The following is a 19,398-nucleotide window of genomic DNA, read 5'->3' as shown; positions in this document are numbered from 1 at the left end:
GAGGCGTCCTCCTATCCGGCCGCGGGGGTGGTTTCCTGAGCCGCGTGGCTCCTGGGCCTTCCCTGCGCGACCCAGGAGCGCTCCTCCCTCCGGGCAGGGCCCTCCCACGCCCGGCTGGCCGGGCTTCCAGTGCCAGGAGGCCGCTGGGGTACAGCGGGAGCCTTGATGTGCTGAACTTTAGTTCTTTGGGGCTTTTCAAGGAAATTAAGTCATTGTTTCCTCCTTCAAGGCGCTCTTCCCACAGTATGGCCCAGGTGATCCTGCACAGTGCTCTTTTCTGGAGGCTTATTTTTAAACGGCTTGTTAAAAACAAAGCCTGTTGCTTTACAACATCTTAGGCTATGACATAATCCCCACCCCTACCCCCGCTTTAGTACCAGTTAGTCTCCCCAGTAATCTTAACCCACGTTGCCCTACAGAGATCTATAATGCGAGCAACATGGTGTAGTTTTAAGGTTTCTACTGGCCCCATTAGAAAAATTAAGAAAAAGTTAATAGACTTGATTCAATATATTTAAAACATCGCTTCAACATGCAATCAATATAAAATTATTAGTGATGGATTTTATAGTTTTTTCACAGTCTTTGAAAATGGTGTGTATTTTACATTTACAGAAATACACTCAGCGTATCTCAATTCAGTTCGCTTCTCTTCATACCAGCCATATTTCAAGTCCTGCGCACTAGCAGCTGTAGACCTCTTGATTTTTGAATTATAACTTGGGACCCTTTCTATATTGAATTTATTTATTATATCTTGCTGCCTCAAGCTCATGAGTGAATTTTAATTGAGCTCCTACTCTTCTACATTGTTTAGAATGTTACAAAGCCAGTAGTTCAAGAGGAAGCTAAACTGTCTTCTTTTTCTCTAGTCTGTGCCCTTCCAGTCACGTGCGGAATCCTTACTTCAATTTACTCCACCCCTTCAGTCAAGGGCCTAGAGAATTTTAGCTAACACTACAACATTCCTGTTATTCCAAGGTTTCCCTAGACCTCATATAACCCTGTGTGTTGCTTCTCCTACAACTTATTTGTAGATACAAGCTCTGGAGCAGGGATTTCAACCGGGGATGCACAGCAAAGTCAAGAAGGGCTTTTAAAAAAAAAAAGCTAAATGCAGAGCAGGGAGAAGCAAACCCTGGGTATTTGGAGTTAGTGGGAAATTTGGAGTGGGAACCTGGACATGTTTTTCAAAAGCCACATAGGTGGTTCTGAAGCTCAGCCAGGGTTGAGAACACTGATCTAGGGTGTGGTTTTGGGTTTACAGAAGGAATTTTCTATTAACTCTACTGAAAAATGATCTTTTTCTCCCCTACCCTCCCAATTAGGTACAATTTTCACGGATTTACTACACCTACACCCTTTCTGTGATATGCCCCAAGGACATATTATTTCACAACATCTTAACAAAGGTACTGAAACTTCTAATGTACCAGTGAATAGCTTGTATAACAACATTTACTGATAGAGTGTACAAATGCTGTATGTTTGCTGTCTGATATTTCAGTTTAAACAATAACCATTATTTGAAGGGTAGCTCTTCTAGTAAAGCAAATCTCATCAAGGGAGAAAATCAAAACATGCAATGGCCACTCCCAGGATACGCTGGTCATTGGGAGGAAATACGTAGTAGAATTACAAATGAAATTCTCAGAAGTTCCTTTTGCCACCTCTTTTCATGAGTTGTCATTTAATGCTCACACCTTGGTCTTAAGTTCTCTTCCCAAGGACCCAAAGGAAGAGTGGGAGTGATAGTTTGCCAAACATTTTTCTTTTGAGAGGGAGAGATGTAAAGAATAGATTCATGTAGATAAAAGATCCATTCAGCTAAGTTTTTTTTAAAATGCTAAATGGTTTAACTTAGGTGTTCCTAATATAAAAATTGCTTTCTGCTTCATTCTCACATAATAAATGAGGTTTCATAAGTTCCCATATGCTAATGTATATATTCATGCATTAATTTATACTTGATCAATATTGTGATTTATGAACAAGGTAGGAGTTATTGAAACTCATGGACCTTCCCATTTAGGTCTAGATTTGTCTTGTATTAAATTTTGTTTATGAAGCAAATTTAAGATTTGCTTTTGCTCTAAGTATATGCTTGGGATTCTTCCATTTAAATTCATTTAACAACACCAACTTTTCTACCCCAGCCACACAACACCCTAATTTGTACCTGGGTAGGGTTTCTCTTTCATTCCTCTGCTGCTGTTTATGACGTAGGTAGATACACTGGGGCAGAAGAGTTGCTTTAAGGATCTCGGGACAAAAAGAAAACTATGGAGTTGGCTACATTTTATCAACTCACAGGCTAACTGCTGAACTAGCCTTTTATTTATTATTTTTTTTTAAAGATTTTATTTATTTATTCGACGGAGATAGAGACAGCCAGCGAGAGAGGGAACACAAGCAGGGGGAGTGGGAGAGGAAGAAGCAGGCTCATAGCAGAGGAGCCTGATGCAGGGCTCGATCCCAGAACGCCAGGATCACGCCCTGAGCTGAAGGCAGACGCTTAACTGCCGTGCCACCCAGGCGCCCCTGAACTAGCCTTTTAAACCTGTCTACTTGTAATGTTTTTAAGATTGGAACAACGGCAAGCTAAACGTTGCTTAACAAAGATGTTGGTCCTAGCAAGTAAACAGATTATTAGACCACAATTTTGAAGCAGTGCCTTAAAGACTGCCATAAAAGTGCCCACAAAAGCACGTTGAAAGATTCTACTGAGACCCTCATCTAGAACCCCAAACTAAACCTTTGCTTCATTTTAAGGCAGGATAAGTTTCTTTAGGGTAAGACGTACTCTAGGCATTATACCCAGCTCCAAAATAAGTCTTCCTACAGCATGACAATGACCATGTTGTCCTGCTTGAAATGGCTCCTAATTACCAAGGAACCAAGTCTCCTACCTGAAATTCTAGGCCTTCCACATGCTGGTATCATTCTTTCAAGTGCTCACAATTGTTACCTAAACACATTTAAATCTGCTACATTGGGACACCTGAGTGGCTCAGTCGGTTAAGCGTCTGCCTTCGGCTCAGGTCATGATCCCAGGGTCCTGGAATCGAGTCCAGCATTGGGCTCCTTGCTCAGCGGGGAGCCTGCTTCTTCCTCTGCCTGCCACTCCCCCTGCTTGTGCTCTCTCTCTCTCTCTCTATATATATATCTCTGACAAAATTAATAAATAAAATTAAAAAAAAAAATCTCTCCTACATTAACAAACAGGAACTGTTCCTTGCACACACACACACACACACACACACACACACCCGTCACCACTCTTTCTTCTGCAAGTCCTCTGCTCCAATAGCTATCTGCTCCCCTTCTTTAGGGCACACTGCAATGCACCCATGGGCTCTTGCTGCTTCCTTGAAATTATCCTCACCTTGTCCCTGAATCCACTGCTTATCCTTACTCAGCTTAACCTTTCCAAGACAGGATTTGACACCACTGACTGCTCCTTAAAGCACTCTTTCCTGGGGCGCTGGGGTGGCTCAGTCAGTTAAGCATCAACTCTTGATTTCAGCTCAGGTCATGATTTTAGGGTCCTGAGATTGAGCCCCGAGTCAGGCTGGACATGGAGCCTGCTTAGGATTCTCTCTCTTGCTCTTTCTCTACCCCTCCCATCCTCTAAAAAAAGGGAGGGGGAAGCACTGTCTTCCTTGGCCTGCCTTATGCTTCCCGTCCTGGTTCTATAGTCATGCCTTGTTCTCCACAGGTTCTGTGTCCCTGTTGCTCCCCTGGGTAGTCAGCAAGGACCTGTCTTGGCTAGCACTCTGCTTACTCCATACTCTCTACCTAAAATCTCATCCATTCCCGAGATTTCTGTTACCTTGTTGACAATTTCCAGATCTAGGTTGTCATTCCTGACCTCTCTGAGTTCTATGGAATTGACAATTTAAGTACATCCCCAATTTAAGCTCAAATTTCCAAACTGAAATCTCAGTTAAAATCCACTTTTTAGGGATGCCTGGGTGGCTCAGTCGGTTAAGTGTCTGTCTTCGGCTCAGGCATGATCCCAGGGTCCTGAGATCGAGTCCTGCATCGGGTTCCTTGCTGATGCCTGCTGCTTCCCCTGCTTGTGCTTTCTGTCTCTCGACAAATCAGTAAATAAAATCTTAAAAAAAAAAAAAATCCACTCTTTAAGGGCAGCTCAGTTGGTTGTGTTTGACTCTTGATTTCGGCTCACGTCATGATCTCAGGGTCCTGGGATTGAGCCCCATGTTGTTGGGCTTTGTGCTTAGTGGGGAGTCTGCTTGGGGATTCTCTCTCCTCCCCCTCTGCCCCTCCCCCTTGCTCCCTCTAAAATAAATAAATAAAACTTCAAAAAATTAATTTAAGGATGTTCATTAAAAAAAATCTGCTTTTTAGCTTAGTATTCAATATCACCACTATCTACTCAGTTCCTCTGACCAAAAGCCTGGTAGACATTCTTGACTTCTCCTTTAACCTGCATACCCAGTGAAGACTAAGTCCTGGAGGTCGTACCTCTCAACTCTCAAATCCATCTATCATTCTGCATTTTTACCACCATTCCCATAGTCAAGGCCATCATTTATACCATGAACTATCCCAATAGTCCCCAAACCGTATTCTTATATCTAGTCTCGCTGTCCTCCAATTCATTTTCCATTTTCCAGCTGCAGCTGAAATGATTGTAATTGAGGTTTACTGCTTCTACTGCCTTGCTCAAAATCCTTGTTGTCCTTAGAATAGCATCCCGATTTGTTAACATACTTTATAAGGTCTTCTGTATCTGAGTCCTACCTAGCCTGATTGCATGCTATTCTTCCTCTTGCATTCTTGGCCTCTACCACAGAGGCCTTCCAGCAGCCATTCCTGTATATATTGTACATACTTTATTATGCCTTCAGGCCTGGGATACAGCTCTTCTCTGCCCACTCTTAGCGAACACCGACTTGTCCTTCAGGGCTCAGCTTGTATATCACTTCCACTAATCTTCCAGGGGTAAGGTGAGTGCCCTTGCAGCAGGGTCTCATTGCATCCTCCATGTCTGTAGCAGTATTATCCACAACTAGTTGTTCAAGTGTCCCTCTTCCTCTGTTTGCACCCTTATAGAGCCAGGTCCTGGCACATAGACGAGCCAGTATCAACTTGCTGACTCAATCCTTCAGCTAGTCTGAGCTTTTGGCCATTTTTCAAACACACATTATAATCTCCCATCTTTGTGCCTCTGCTTGTGATGTTTTTGTGCCCAGATTCCCCTTACCTTCTATCTCAACCTCCTCTCTCTCTACCTATTGTTAAGCCTCAGCTTAAATTCAGCTTCTCCCAGCATGCTCTCCTAATTCATACGGTCAGGGCTAGTCCTTCCCTTTCCCTAGGAAAGTGTAATCAAAGGGAACATTTTGCATATATCTTCTGAACGCTCAAGCAACCCCCTAAAGTCTATCCAGGGACCCCTTTAGGTTCCATAGAGCTGTGGCACAGACTGGCCAGCTGGTCACTAAGCCGGTTTTTCCTTCTTCCTGAGCACACAACTAGCCTATATTTCCTGGCCTCCACTGCCGTTGGGAGTTGCCGTAAGATTGACTTTTACACCATTTCCAGACCAAACCCTTAAAAATCCCTTACATATTATCTTTTGCATTCCTTTCACATCTGTGATGTCAATGAGTATGATGCCCATAGAAGCCACATGTTAAAGATGTCGAAGCCACAAGACGAAAGGAGTCTGGATTACCATGTAGAGGAGAGGCGCCCTCCAATCAGATAGAAGTGTGTGAGAGGTAAGATATAAGGCTTATATGAGAGGGAAAATATTTTTGTTGAGTTTGACATATTATATATCTCTGTGTACATTTGTTACAGCAGTTAACCTATTTTAACTACTATAAAAGGCCAGGTTAGAAACATCTGGTTTGTAAGGAAATAGTAAAATGATCAGTGGTACCAGGGGTTAAGGGGAAGGGAGAGAGATAAGTAGGAGAAGCCCAGAGGATTTTTAGGGCAGTGAAACTATTCTGTATGTAACTATAATAGTGGATATATGTCGTTATACATATATCAAGACCCATAAAATATACAATACCAAGAGTGAACTCTAATGTGAACTATATATAGGCTTTAGTGATAGTGATGTGTCAATGCAGGTTCACCAGTTGTAAGAAATGTACCACTCTGGCGAGGATGATAGAGGCTGAAGCCATGTGTGTGTAGAGTCAGGGCATATATCGGAACTCTCTGTACTTTCTGCTCAGTTTTGTGGTGACCTAAAACTGATTTAAAAAATAAAATTTATTAAAAACGTTTTTAAACCTGTTTTGCACATCGACAATATTTAGTTTGAATACTGATATGCTTTGGTCACAAACTGCCTGGGATGTTCCCACCTGTAGAATGGAACCTAATATATATTATATATTATATATATTATATATATACAATATATATAATATATATATTATATATATATAATATATATATTATATATATATAATATATATATTAAGATTTTATTTATTTTTTTTAGAGAGAGAGAGAATGAGCATGAGCTGGGGAAGAGGCAGAGGGAGAGAACCCCAAGCAGGATCCATGAAAAGCATGGAGCCTGACAAGGGTCTCCATCCCATGACCCCAAGATCGTGACCTGAGTCGAAACCAAGAGTCAGACGCCTAACCGACTGAGCTACCCAGGTGCCCCTGGAATCTGATAGTATTTATTTACACAAGGAGCAATCCACTAAGTGACACAGCAATCCTCAAAGTGCACGCACCAACCAACAGAGCTTCAAAATATATGCAAAACAGAAAACCTGGTAAAGCTGAAAGGAGAATTAGACAAATCCACAATTATATTTGGGGCCTCCAACAGCCCTTTATCAGCAACTGCTCAAACTGTTAGACAAAAAAATCAGAAAAAAATGTAGAAGAGCTGAATAATACAATCAGCCAAGAGGGATCTAATTGATATTTATAGAATATTCTACCCCACCACAGCAGAATACACGTTTTTGTCAATTGCCCATGTTCTTTTTGTGGATATGGATATAGTACACAGACCATATCCTGAGCTGTGAAACGAATCTCAACAAATTTAGAAAAATTGAAATCATATAGAGTATGCTCTCTGACGATAATAGAATCAAACTAGACATCAATAACGGAAAGAGAACAAAAAATTTTTGAAATACATGGAAATTATATGACACACTTTTAAATAATACATGGATCAATGAGGAAGTCTCAAGGGAAATTTAAAAAAATACACTGAATGGAATGAAAATGAAAATACAATATTTCAAAATTTGGGGACACAGCTAAAGCAGAGCCAAGAGTAATTTATGGCATGAAATGCTTTTGTTAGAAAAGAGGAAAGATCTCAAATCAGTAACCCAAGTGCATATCTACGAAAAATAAAAGAAGAGCAAAATAAACCCAAATAAAATTGATACCCTTTTAGCAAGACTGACTAAGATAAGAGAGGAGACACAGATCAACAATATTAACAATGAAACAGTGGATATCACTAGAGATCCTGAAGCCATTAAGAGAATAAAAGGAGAATACTACAAACATTGTTATGTTCATAAATCTGACAACTTAAAAGAAACGAGCCAACTCCTCAAAAATCACAAACTACTAACCGACATGAAATAGACAATTTGAATATCCTATAACGATTAAGAAAATGGAACTTTAGTTTTTATTTAAATTCCAGTTAGTTAACATATGGTGTAATATTAGTTTCAGGTATACAATTTAGTGATTCAACACTTCCATACAATACTTGGTACTCATCATGACAAGTGCACTCTTTATTTTTTTTATTTTTTATTTTTTTTAAAGATTGTATTTATTTATTTGACAGAGAGAGAGAGAGCACAAGCAGGGGGAGTGGCAGAGGGAAAGGGAGAAGCAGGCTCCTCACTGCGCGGGGAGCCTGATGTGGGGCTCAGTCTCAGGACCCTGGGATCCTGACCTGAGCTGAAGGCAGATGCTTAACTGACTGAACCACCCAGAGCCCCACAAGTGCACTTTTTAATCCCCATCACCTATTTAACCCATCCCTCCACCTACCCACTAGTAACCAACAGTTTGCTCTCTATAGTTAAGAGTCTGTGTCTTGGTAAGAAAATTGAGTTTGTAATTGAAATGCTTCTGAAAAAGAAATCTCCAGAACCAGATGGTTTCACTGGAGAATTCTACAAAATATTTAAAGAGGAATTAAGACCAATTTTGTACAGTCTCTTCCAAAAAATAGAAGAGGAAGGAATCACAGTCATTTTATGATGATACTAAAACCAGACAAAGACAATGCAAGGAAAACAAAATAAAACTACAGACCAAAATCTCTCATGAATATAGACACAAAAATCTCAATAAAATTTTATCAAATCAAACCTAGCAACATATAAAAAGAAGCGTACGTACATCACCACCAAGTGGAATTTACTTCAGATATTTAAAGCTGGTTCAATATTTAAAAGTTCATCAATGGAAAACATATGTTCTTAGAAAAACTTGCCAGGAATGTTCATTGCAGCATTTTTCATAATGACAAAAAAGTGGAAACAACCCAAATATTATCAACCGGTGAATGGATAAACAAAATATGCTATATCCGTCCAATAGAATACTATTCAGCCATAAAAATGAATGAAGTACTGATATATGCTACAACACAGATGAGCCTTGAAAACATTACGTGAAAGAAATCAGTCACAAGAGGCCACATATTGTATGATTCCATTCATATGAATATCCAGAATAGGCAAATACATAAAATCAGAAAGCAAATTAGCAGCTGCCAAGGACTAGGGGGTGGGGAGAAAGGTGGTGACTGCTGAAAGGGTATGGAGTTTCTTTTCGGGGTGATGAAATGTTTTGGAATTAGTGGTGATGGTTTAAAATCTTGGGGATATATTAAAAGCCATGGAATTGTACGCTTTAAATGTGTGCATTATGTTGTATGTTAATTATATCTCAATTAAAAAGCCAATAAATATAATCTACCATATCAACAGTCTAAAGAAATATCTTATTATCCTCTCAATTGATGCAGAAAAAGCATATCACAAAATTCAATACTCATTTGTGATAAAAACTCTCAGAAAACTAGGCATAGGGGGACATTTCCTCAACTTGATAAAGAAAATCTACCAAAAACCCAATAGCTAACATTATACTGAATGGTGAAAGACCAAATGCTTTTGCCCTAAGATTGAGAACAAGGCAAAGATATCTACTCTTCATGTTCTTGTTCACCATAGTACTGGGAATTTTAATCAGAGCAATAAAGCAAGAGAAAGAAACAAAAGACATGCGGATTGGAAAGGAAGAATATTTAGATGGAATTTATATATAAACAGAAAGTTCAAAACCCAAAAGGAAAGACCATCTCAATAAGAAATTTCTGGTTTCAAAATAAAAGAGAAATCAGCAGAATTGATCTCCAAATTTATATCAAACTGGCTTAGAAGTCTCACTATAAAGGAGCAGTTATCACAAAAAAGTACAGTCAGAAAAAGTGACATACAGGCACCAAAATGTTGAAAAATGTGGGAGGAGTTTAATTAGCTAACCAAAGAGCCAAGCTAAGTTACCACAAAGATAACCTGTGGCAGATATCACATAAAATACATAAAATAGTAAAAATTGATAGAAGATAAAATGAGAAAACTAAAGAAGGAAGTGAAATACAAGGTGTAGACAAGAAAGAAAAAATACTGAAATGAATCTGGAATAAGTATGTAAATATTAGTTGCTAGATGCTAAAGAAAATGTCTCTATAAAGCAGTAAAGGAAGTTGGATTAAACAATCATGTTGCAAGTAAAAAACATGATTTTAATACATTATAAGTTTATGTTTAAGAAATATTCCAATTATGTAAGCAAGTTTGATGGATGAACATGTAAACAATTACATTCTTCTTTAATTTTTGCCCTTATTTTGGATGATAGCATCCAGGAGGATTCTTCACTCTCTTGTATTCTACTCTAACTCTAATTATCTGCCTGTCTTTAAAATTTATTGTGTAATGTTGATTTTCCTAACTTTGGAGTTTCATCCATTCAAAACTTAGCTTCTCTACCAAGTTCTAACCCACAGAATATGTCTTCTGGAGAAATGGGAAACATGAACCAAACAAAGGGGAGTTTCCTACTTTTCATCTTGACGAATTGCTTATCCTGTCTTGCCTCAGTTTCTTGACAGATAAAACATGGAGTCATTTATTCATTCATTCAAAAGATAATAATTTAGCTTCTACCATATCCCAGGTGCTTGAAAGTATCTGGAATGCATTAGTGAACAAAAGAAAGATCTCTGTTCCTGAGGACTTACACATTTTATAAGGGTGTGTGTGTGATACAAACAAAAAATGTGATACATAAATTACATAGTATGTTAGAAGGTGGTCATACCATAAAAAAGAAATGAATGGAACAGAGTAAGGACAGTATGGACTGCAAGGTCCTGGGGCATGGTGCAGTTTTAAATTGGGTGTCAGGGTAGGCCTAATAGAGAAGGAGATGTCTGAGCAAAGACTTGTAGGTTAGGAAGTTAGCCAAGAGAAAATGTGGGGGAAGAACGAGCCAGAAAGAGCAACATATCTAGAGTGAAGGTCTAAGTTGGGAGCAGATGATGCCAAAGCTTTGTGGGCCATTTTAAGGACTTTAGCCTCACTTTGTTGGAATGGAAGCCATTGCTGGGTTTTAAGCAAAGAGAGGACGTGTTCAAAGGTGCTGAGAATTTTCTGTGGGAGGCACAGATAGTAGCAGAGTAATAAGATGCAGTAGGATTGAGGACATATTTTTGAGGACAGTGCCAGCTGGCTCCATGGTTTTGACCTGAGCAATCAGAATGACAGTGATGCCATTAGTGGGGAGAGCCGCAGTCAGAGCAAGTCTGGGATGCATATTTTTGGATTTCATGATCATTGGTAGCCTCTTTGGTGGCTCTTCTCAGATTTGGTGTTTCTCACTATCCCTATTGATCGTCTTCCTCAGCTTTGCAACCCTCTCAGTCTTAGCTTTAGGGAGGTAGATGAGCCTAATTTTCCAGGCAGCCTATTGGCTGGTTCCTCTCACACTTAGTGCTTAATTGTAAATCTCTCTGCTAAACCTTCTCCCACAGGACACTGGTCCTTGAGGGAATATGAATGATTCCTAGTTGGAAAACACAGAAACAAAAACAAACAAAAAAAACTTCCTAATACTTTCATTCTTCTTCTTAACATTTTTTTCATAAGATTAATTTTTTCTTAAAAATTTTTTGTAAAATTGTATTTTATAATATAATTCAATTTTTGGAAGCAAATTTGATACTCATCTTGTAATACTAGAGGGTTAATTTCTCTAGGTAAGGAGGATATAGAAGCATTTACTCTTCCGGTTTTTGGTAGAATGTTTGGACCTTGATCAGGAGAAACTCCTCTTACGGGTAAGCATGACGTACACTTTCCACAGCAATCTAATCTCTGACTTCTTTATTTTGGGTCATGTGTAGGAGTTGTTGAGTTTGCAGTGGATAGGATGAGTTTTAAAATATGCCAACTGTCCACTAGGACTTGGGTTGAAATGATACACTTATTTTATTCCGGCATAATTGTGATGGAGGCATTTGTCCCTGTGGTCAGGTTTGCACTAAAGTCATTGCGCGGCAAAACTTCCCCAAGGCTAGGTTTTTATGCTTCATTTTCAGACGGTTGGTGCCATAGGAGCAATTAAAATTTGTGAATAATGTCTGTTTCCTCCTTGGTAAATAATGTGGATGGCCTGCAGTCTGTTCATATTCATGGCAAGGGATTTAACAGGCTATTGTGCTAGTAACAATGTGGATACAAATTGTAAACATTTATCATCTCCAAAGTTTCTTGCAATTTCCAAAGCAATGCCCGTTGAAACAGATGCTCTAAACCTCCATCGGATAAAACAATCTTTAGATGATTTCTCCACATTCTTCAAAAATATTGTCTCCCCATAACAGCTAATTTATTCTATTAAATAATATTGTGAAATCTACTAGAAAGTGAATAGTAATGGATAAAAAGTTTAATGCAATGTCCTTTAAAATTGACTTCCTGTCTCTTTAGATGCTATGAACTATTGTTAAGATATATCAATGACTTGTGGTAACAGGTTCTTTTCGCATGTTTATGAGGAGATGAACTACACATATGCTAGTGAAAACTTCCCTATCTATTTATCTACAATCTCAGAATTTTATAATTGATATTCTCTTCCCTCATGAAAATCACTGATCCTAATAGGAAAAGCCAAAGATTTGAAAGGCTTAACGTTGAACTAAGAGGAGAGGAAGAAGAGAAAATCCTTCAGATTATGTTTCCAATACAGCAGGTTAGAGGAGACAGATATGGATCACCAAGTATTGACTCATTTCTTCTTACAAGGCCTTGGACTAAGCATGTGGGAATCCAAAGAAATATGAGGCATGGACTTGATCCCAAGAGGCTCACAATCTAGCTGGCAGGATGGTCAAAAAGTTAAAGACAATTAAGTGGATATCAGAGAAGCATAGTTTAGGCATTTTCAAAAAAGAGCTATTTTTGTGAGATAATCAGGAAAGACTTTATGGAAGAAGTGAAATTAAGCAGAGATTCAGGGGAGGTGAACTCTCAGTAGGTGAAAAGTGGGCGGGGGTGGGGTGGGGTGGGTAGGCAGAGCACTGGTGAGAAAGTACTTCTCTACCCCAAGTAAAGAGAGGAAGGCAAAAGAAAAGCCAGCAGACTAGGGAGTAGTGGGGGTGGGACTGGGAGCAAATAGTTTCGATGAAAGTGAGAGATAGAGGTATGACGACCAAAGGAAGCAAAGCCTGGACATTGGAGAAAGTTTAAGGTGTTTAGACTCTACCTGGAGGCCCGTCCGCTGTGAGGGGCTTGGTTTCTGGTGTGAGGATTCAGGCAGCATAGATTAAGTCCCCGCTCTACCACAACCAAACATGTTACCAGTGATTTTGCTTCTCTGAGCCTCAGTTTCCCCTCTATCCCCATGGAGATTTTATCTACCAAGCAGAGTTGTGAAGGCTGCGTGAGACATTTTCATTGTCAAAGTAGCTGTCCTCTCCTCTCTAGTAAGTGGGTGGGGCACAGGGAGGCTTGGAAGAGGAAAATGACACCTTTATTAAAGGGATGGGTGTGGTATTTTGGGACCATCGATTTGGCGATGGCATGCAGGATGAACTGAGGAAGGGGAGCCTGTGTGTGTGGGAGGTGGGGGGAATCAGGAAAATGAGCTCAGTAGACCTTACACAAAGACACACGGCCCTGAACTAGGCCATGGCCAAGCCAGTGGAAACGATGAAGTGAATATCAGGAGGAGGGATGAGGGATTTGGGGAAGATAGAGCCAAATGTAAAAAATGAAATCCAGAAGAAAAATTTCTTGATTTCAGGATGAAGAGAGAAGCATCATTCTGGTAGAAGAAAGTACTAAGGAAAAATCTCTAACGGACATTTGATTTTTTGTTTGTTTCTGCTTTATTTTGCTTTGTTCGCCTAGTGCTTTAACCCACTCTTTCCTTCAGGTTAGCTCTTCTGTTTTCTCTTGATATACCCTTTATCTGGCAAATCAGAGTCCTTTATTTTCTTGGCACAATGACTGGTCTGGAGGTGAGCCTGGCACATGGCTGAGCAAGCCGAAGTCCTTCTCGAGAATTTTTTTTACCTGAAGATAAGTCCTCTTGGCCTCTTTGGGTATAGAAGCTAAAAGGATATTAATCCGGAGAGAGCTGATGGTGGGAATATATGAAGCCAAATGGAGACCGGAGGAAATGAGATAAACAGAAGGACAGATTTATAGGTTTGATGATGTTGAGATTAGTTTCATTTCCTAAAATCCACAGAGTTGATCTGATTTCTGTAGGATTTCTTTTTAAATTTCTGTGAGCTAACTACTATCCTTCTAATAAATCCCTTTCCATTTAAGCTAGGTTATACAAAAAAGATATCAACAGATTTGACTGAACAGAAGTTAAATGTTTCTGCAAGTGAAAATATTACAAACAAAATCAAACCAAACAAATTGGGAAACATTTGCAACAAATACAATATGACAAAAAAAAAGGGGGGGGTAACTATTCTTATTAACGTGGAGAGAGTTTACACATCAGTAAGAAAATACTAACTTTGCAAGAAAAAAATAAGCAGAGGCCATGAACCATTTGCAGAAGAAAAAATACAAAGAGTCAAGAAGTAAGAATCTGCCTCAATAACAATCCAAAAAAAATGTAAATCAAAACCGTTAGAGATGTTATTTCACTAATCAAATCGTAAAGGTGAAAAATGTGGTAAAAATGCTCGGGTACAATGTGTGTGAGGGGTATTCCATTTCTCTTGAGGGCTTTTTTCTGCTTTATGTATCAAGGGCCTTAAAAATCTCCATAACATTTGATTGAAACATTTTCCTTCTAGGAATTATCCTAAGGATACAATCAAAGATGTGAACAAGGTTACATGCAAGGATGTTTATTGCAGGGGTAATTAGCCTAATTATAAATGTCTAATTGGGTGATGGTTGAATAATTAATGAGAAATGGACAGTCATATAATGAAAAATTATGAGCCAATAAAAATCACTTTTGGAAAATACTTCCTTAACATGGGAAATGCTCGCCATATGATACTAATGGAACTCAAGTAGGATGCAAAACGATGTGATGTGGTTCCAGTTATTATTATTTTATGTGTGTGTGTGTATATATGTACGAGGATATGAAATGGAACTTTTTCTTTTGTCTATTATTGAATAGACAGAAGCTGAGAATAATTGATGAATATCCTCCTATTCTCAAGAAAGGGGTTAAGACACAGTCCCACAGTATTTAGTATAAATTTTAAAAAGAAAAAGAAAAATGGAAGAAGCTTAGTACTCACTGCTCCCACCAGGAACAATCTATATAAGCGTTTCTTCAGAAGGAATTATTTGAAGTGAATTTATAGGGTTAGACTGTGCTTATAGGGATTTAAGTGTGCCAGATGCTGCCCTTGGAGGTATTGAAGGTGGGGAGCTGGCTGGGCAGCTGGTGAGGGGGAGGCAGCAGTGGGACTCAGGCCTTGCTTTTACCTTTGGGGTAAGTGCACATAGATTTTCCCATGGGATCCCTGGGATGGGACAAGGAGCAGGAAAGACCAGGCCATTGCCTCCTTCTCAGCTCCAAGTCCCCTAGCTCCAGGAAGGACCGGGCTCACGAAAGAGAGAAGCGTTGCCTTGATGTAGATCACATGGGACTTTTTCATTTCTGCGCATGCAAGGGTTCCAGTATCTGAAAGTGATGGGGCAGCTATGGCTCAGCCTGCATCAGGGTGAAGGGCAGAGCAGGGAAAAACGAGGAAGCAAACTTGAAGGCAGTGGTGGGGGGAAAAAATCAAGCTGTTTTATCTTCGTACTCAACCTCACTCACCCTGTTTAATAATTGCTCCTAAAGGCACCAATCAAGGCTGGGGAAAAAATACACCAAAACGGTTATCTGAGATCATCATATTTGGGTGGTGAGAGGATAGGTGCCTTTCAATGCCTTCTTGATATTTTCTCTATATTTTTCAAATTTTCCAAAAGAAAACATGTGCACCTTTATAATAATTGAAACAGACATAAAAAAGAAAGGTGGAGAGGAAATGGCTCAAGAGAGAAACCCAAGATCACAGCTTTAAAAGGGAAATGAACTGTCTCCTTGGTCTAGTGAGCGGTGCATTAGTTAGATCAGTGTTTCTGTTAACGCGCCCTTCGCGTGTCTCCCTCTCTCATTTTCATGCCACCACACTGGGGCTGACCCTCCCACCTCCTCCCTAGAGACTGCAGTGAGCTCATAATTAGTAACTTGCCTCCTATTCACCTCCACACCACTGGCAGGACCATCTTTCCAAACACCATCTCCTCTCTAGCATTGTTTCCCAATGGTTCCCCAATGACTCACACCCTCCTGCTTCAGTTTTTTCACAGTCTCTTATGAGGGTAAGGCTTAACCTACGTGGGCTTTCCAAAGTGACCGTTCAGTCCATCAAATAATAACCATTTCCTGGAGCTCACCTGGGTTCCTGAAACAGAGATCTCTACTTTTTCATGCATGTAAATTGAATAAAGATATATAAACGCCACAGGTGATGGGGCCATGCAGTGTGTTTTTGTGTGTATATCTCCATGTCACACACTACATTGTTTAGCACATAATTGTCTCAGAAACTATTGTGGAATTGATTGAATCTAAGATGCTATGGAACTATTTATCTGTTAATTCATTACCAAACCTACTAGGATTCTGGCACATAAAATAGCCCATTGGATCCAACCTTTCCTGAATCTGGTAAATTTTCTAAATCATCTTTCTCTTTTTTCACTTCTGGTATGTGGTCATGTGAAAGTAGTTTGACATCAGAATATCTACATGTAGAATTAGAGAGTGGACTTAGATAGGAGAAAACAATCCTTATTTACATCCATTCAGTGGGTGGGGGGATGGGTGAAATTCATGATGGGGATTAAAGAGTACACTTCGGATGATGAGCACTGAGTAATGTATGGAATTGTTGAATCACTATATCGTACCCCTGAAACTAATATAACACTGTACGTTAACTATACTGGCATTAAAATGAAAAAAACCTAAAAAAATGTAAAAAGTCCATTTGTACTTGCAATAAAAAAACATATATTACTATTGTCATTTAAAATGTACTTTTTTGAGCCTCCAAACAGGAATTATTAAACGTAAGCAATCCCCCTTTATTCGTGGTTTTGCTTTCCACGGTCTGCGGTTTTGCTTTCCTTGATTTCAGCCCTATCAATAGCCAGCTGGAGGCAGGGGCTCCTCCTGCCTGAGGCGTGGCCAGAAGGTTCGTGGTCGCCTACCCTTACGTCACAGCGCCTACCAATACGACACCGCGCCTGCGTCATTCACGTCACTTCCTCTCATCACATAGGCATGTTCTCATCTCACATCGTCACAAAAAGGGTGAGTACCGTAAGATATTTTGAGAGCGATCGCAGTCTCGTCACTTTTAGTACATTACATTTATAATGGTTTTTTAATTAGTTATTCTTCATCTGTTACTGTGCCGAAGTTATCAATAAAACCTATGTAGGGTTCAGTACTATCCATGGTTTCAGGCATTCACCGAGGCTCTTGGAACCTCTTCCCTGTGGATAAGGGGGGGCTGCTGTACGGAGCACGTCTCCCTACTCCACAACCTAGGAAAACGTTTTTTTCTTGACTTTTCGAACAGATCCAAGGAAATAAAATAGAGGCTCATACTTGTTTTCTCCACACTACATTTTTTTATTTGTAAGTAAATTTACCCTGACTCCACACAAAGCAAGTATTAATTAAAGTGCAAATAGGAGAGAGAGATTGGACATAGACGTCAAATGTTCTCTCATGTCTGCAAAAGGGTCATGTCCAAGGGGACTTACCAACACTGTTTCTGTCAGCTGCGTGTTTCCAAAGGCTACGATATAGTGTATTGAATTTGCTTTGACCTCCTTAACAAACATAGTGTTGAGCCTAGTACAGATCTAGCTTTAGTTTAAAAAAAAAATTTTTTTTAAAAACTCCTTATTTGACCTTACATAGAAACCCACAGACACACGTTTCCTCAGTTCCCACCCCTCTTCCACTGGAACCCGCCGCCCCCCCCCCCCCCCCCGCCTTGTTCTCTGTAGCAGCAATGCTGTAGTGCAGACCTGGCGTGTCTTCTGCATTAAAGCTCAGGGGAGCTGCCTGCGTCTCTGGAAGACCGTAAAACCCAGAGGCAGCTGGGCTCTCCCACCCTCCACCCCAACTCTCCGTTCTCCACAGCCTGGTTCCACCTCCCAGAGTTCCCCTCACCCCAAGCCCTTTCTTAAAAATGAAACACTCTAGGCTTCTGGCGTTTCCCTACCATTGGGTTGGCAGGCTGCAGAAGGTGAATGCTGGGCTGTTCCTGCTGATGGCAGAGGCAGAGGTATGCTCACAGCTGGAATTCAGAACTCATTTTCCCACAGAAGCCATAGGAACCGTGGTGCACTGTTAGGTAGGTTCTAGAATACAGTTAGAGCTCCAGATGAGGTATGTGAGTCAAGTGGACTTTTATGAGTTCTTCTGGGCACCTACATACTCCTTTTAGGTTGTTTCCTTAGGAAAATGGCTCTGAATTCCAAACAATTGACCATAAGTGGTCTTTGTGTAGAGGGAACCCCAGGGACGAAGGCCATAAATTGTTTACTGTGAATCCAGACTGGCGTGGGCCCCTTTGAGGGGCACAGCCCACTGCACCCTCACTCCAGGCCCCAGACTTCTGAGCTGTTAGGGAAACCACAAGGCCCCTTAGAGTGAGTACCCTAAAGGGAAATAACAGACCTGAGTGGAGAGAGGGTGTGTTAAGGCAGGAAAGCAGGAAAGCAGGAGGCTCAGGGATGGTAGGGGTGAAGGTTTCCAGAAGGTCTCCTGGCCCAGCCCCTAGAGATTTTAACAGTGTTATACTGTTTTTGTTTGCTGTTTCTTTGTTTTTAGAGAGCGAGGAGGTGAGGGGCAGAGAGAGAGAGAGGGAGAGAATCTTAAGCAGGCTCCATGCCCAGTGTGGAGCCCGACTTGGGGCTCGATCTCACAACCCTGAGATCATGACTTGAGCCGAAATCAAGAGTCAGACACTTAACGGACTGAGTCACCCAGGCATCCCAACGGTGTTATACTGTTAAGGCAGTTTCTGTAGACAAGTGCCAGAGACGTTGGCAGGAGGGTTGTAATAAAAAACGAGTGGAATGAAGAACTTAATCTTTAGAGTTTTCTATGAATGGTGGCTGGGAGTAGAGTTATTTTGTGGCCTGGTAATAGAGTACATCACAGGGGTGTGTGTGTGTGTGTGTGTGTGTGTGTGTGTGTGTGTGTGGCATTCCACTGTTCAGCTGGAACAAAATAAATGTGTGACTATAGCCAAGGCCACAACAACCTGGTGATGACAAGAGGTGTGACAGTAGCAGCAGGGAAAGCAGATATGCTTTTAAACTGATGAATGAACTGAAAACCACCATAAAGTTAAGGAGAAAAATGATCATGGCCATTTATGAGCCTGTGTGGGGTCCCATAGGATCAGAAGGAAGAGGTTCAGGGGCACCGGAATCTAGACACCGAGATGGAAGGGTCTGATCTAGATTTAGCAAACAATTACTGTTCTTGTCACTCTTTCGATTGTGCCCTGGGGAATCCTAGCTGCTTTTATGTATGTTTTGGTGTTTAGTATGGTATCATACATAATAGAGTAGCCCTCAGTAAGTGTTACTGACAGCCTAAGCAAATAAAACTAAGTAAAAGAAATATATTGAGGTTCAGGCAAAAGGCAAACAGTGCCATGAGCCATAATCCTGAAGACTGTAGGTCTGGAAGCTGATTTCCATTTATAACTGTTAAGCGTGCCCATCCAGTCTTTGCCTTCAAAGGAACCCAATT

At 40.4% G+C, this 19,398-nt stretch overlaps 1 long non-coding RNA gene across 2 annotated transcripts; it reads left to right on the top strand.

Annotated features, from left to right (window-relative positions):
- The first annotated feature begins 563 nt into the window (after window positions 1-563).
- Window positions 564-8,980, top strand: LOC113253425 (uncharacterized). Of its 2 annotated transcripts, XR_007189906.2 has the most exons (3): window positions 564-1,412; window positions 5,653-5,750; window positions 6,494-8,980. It is a non-coding gene; the product is annotated as an uncharacterized LOC113253425 (long non-coding RNA). The 2 variants fall into 2 exon arrangements; XR_008959690.1 differs by lacking the exon at window positions 564-1,412 and having other exon boundaries at window positions 4,204-5,750.
- The last annotated feature ends 10,418 nt before the right edge of the window (window positions 8,981-19,398 follow it).

Source organism: Ursus arctos, unplaced genomic scaffold (assembly GCF_023065955.2).
Source record: "Ursus arctos isolate Adak ecotype North America unplaced genomic scaffold, UrsArc2.0 scaffold_17, whole genome shotgun sequence".
In the NCBI taxonomy this organism is placed as follows: domain Eukaryota; kingdom Metazoa; phylum Chordata; class Mammalia; order Carnivora; family Ursidae; genus Ursus; species Ursus arctos.
The sequence above is the reverse complement of the archived record's forward strand: the minus strand, read 5'-3'. Positions and strand labels throughout refer to the sequence as shown.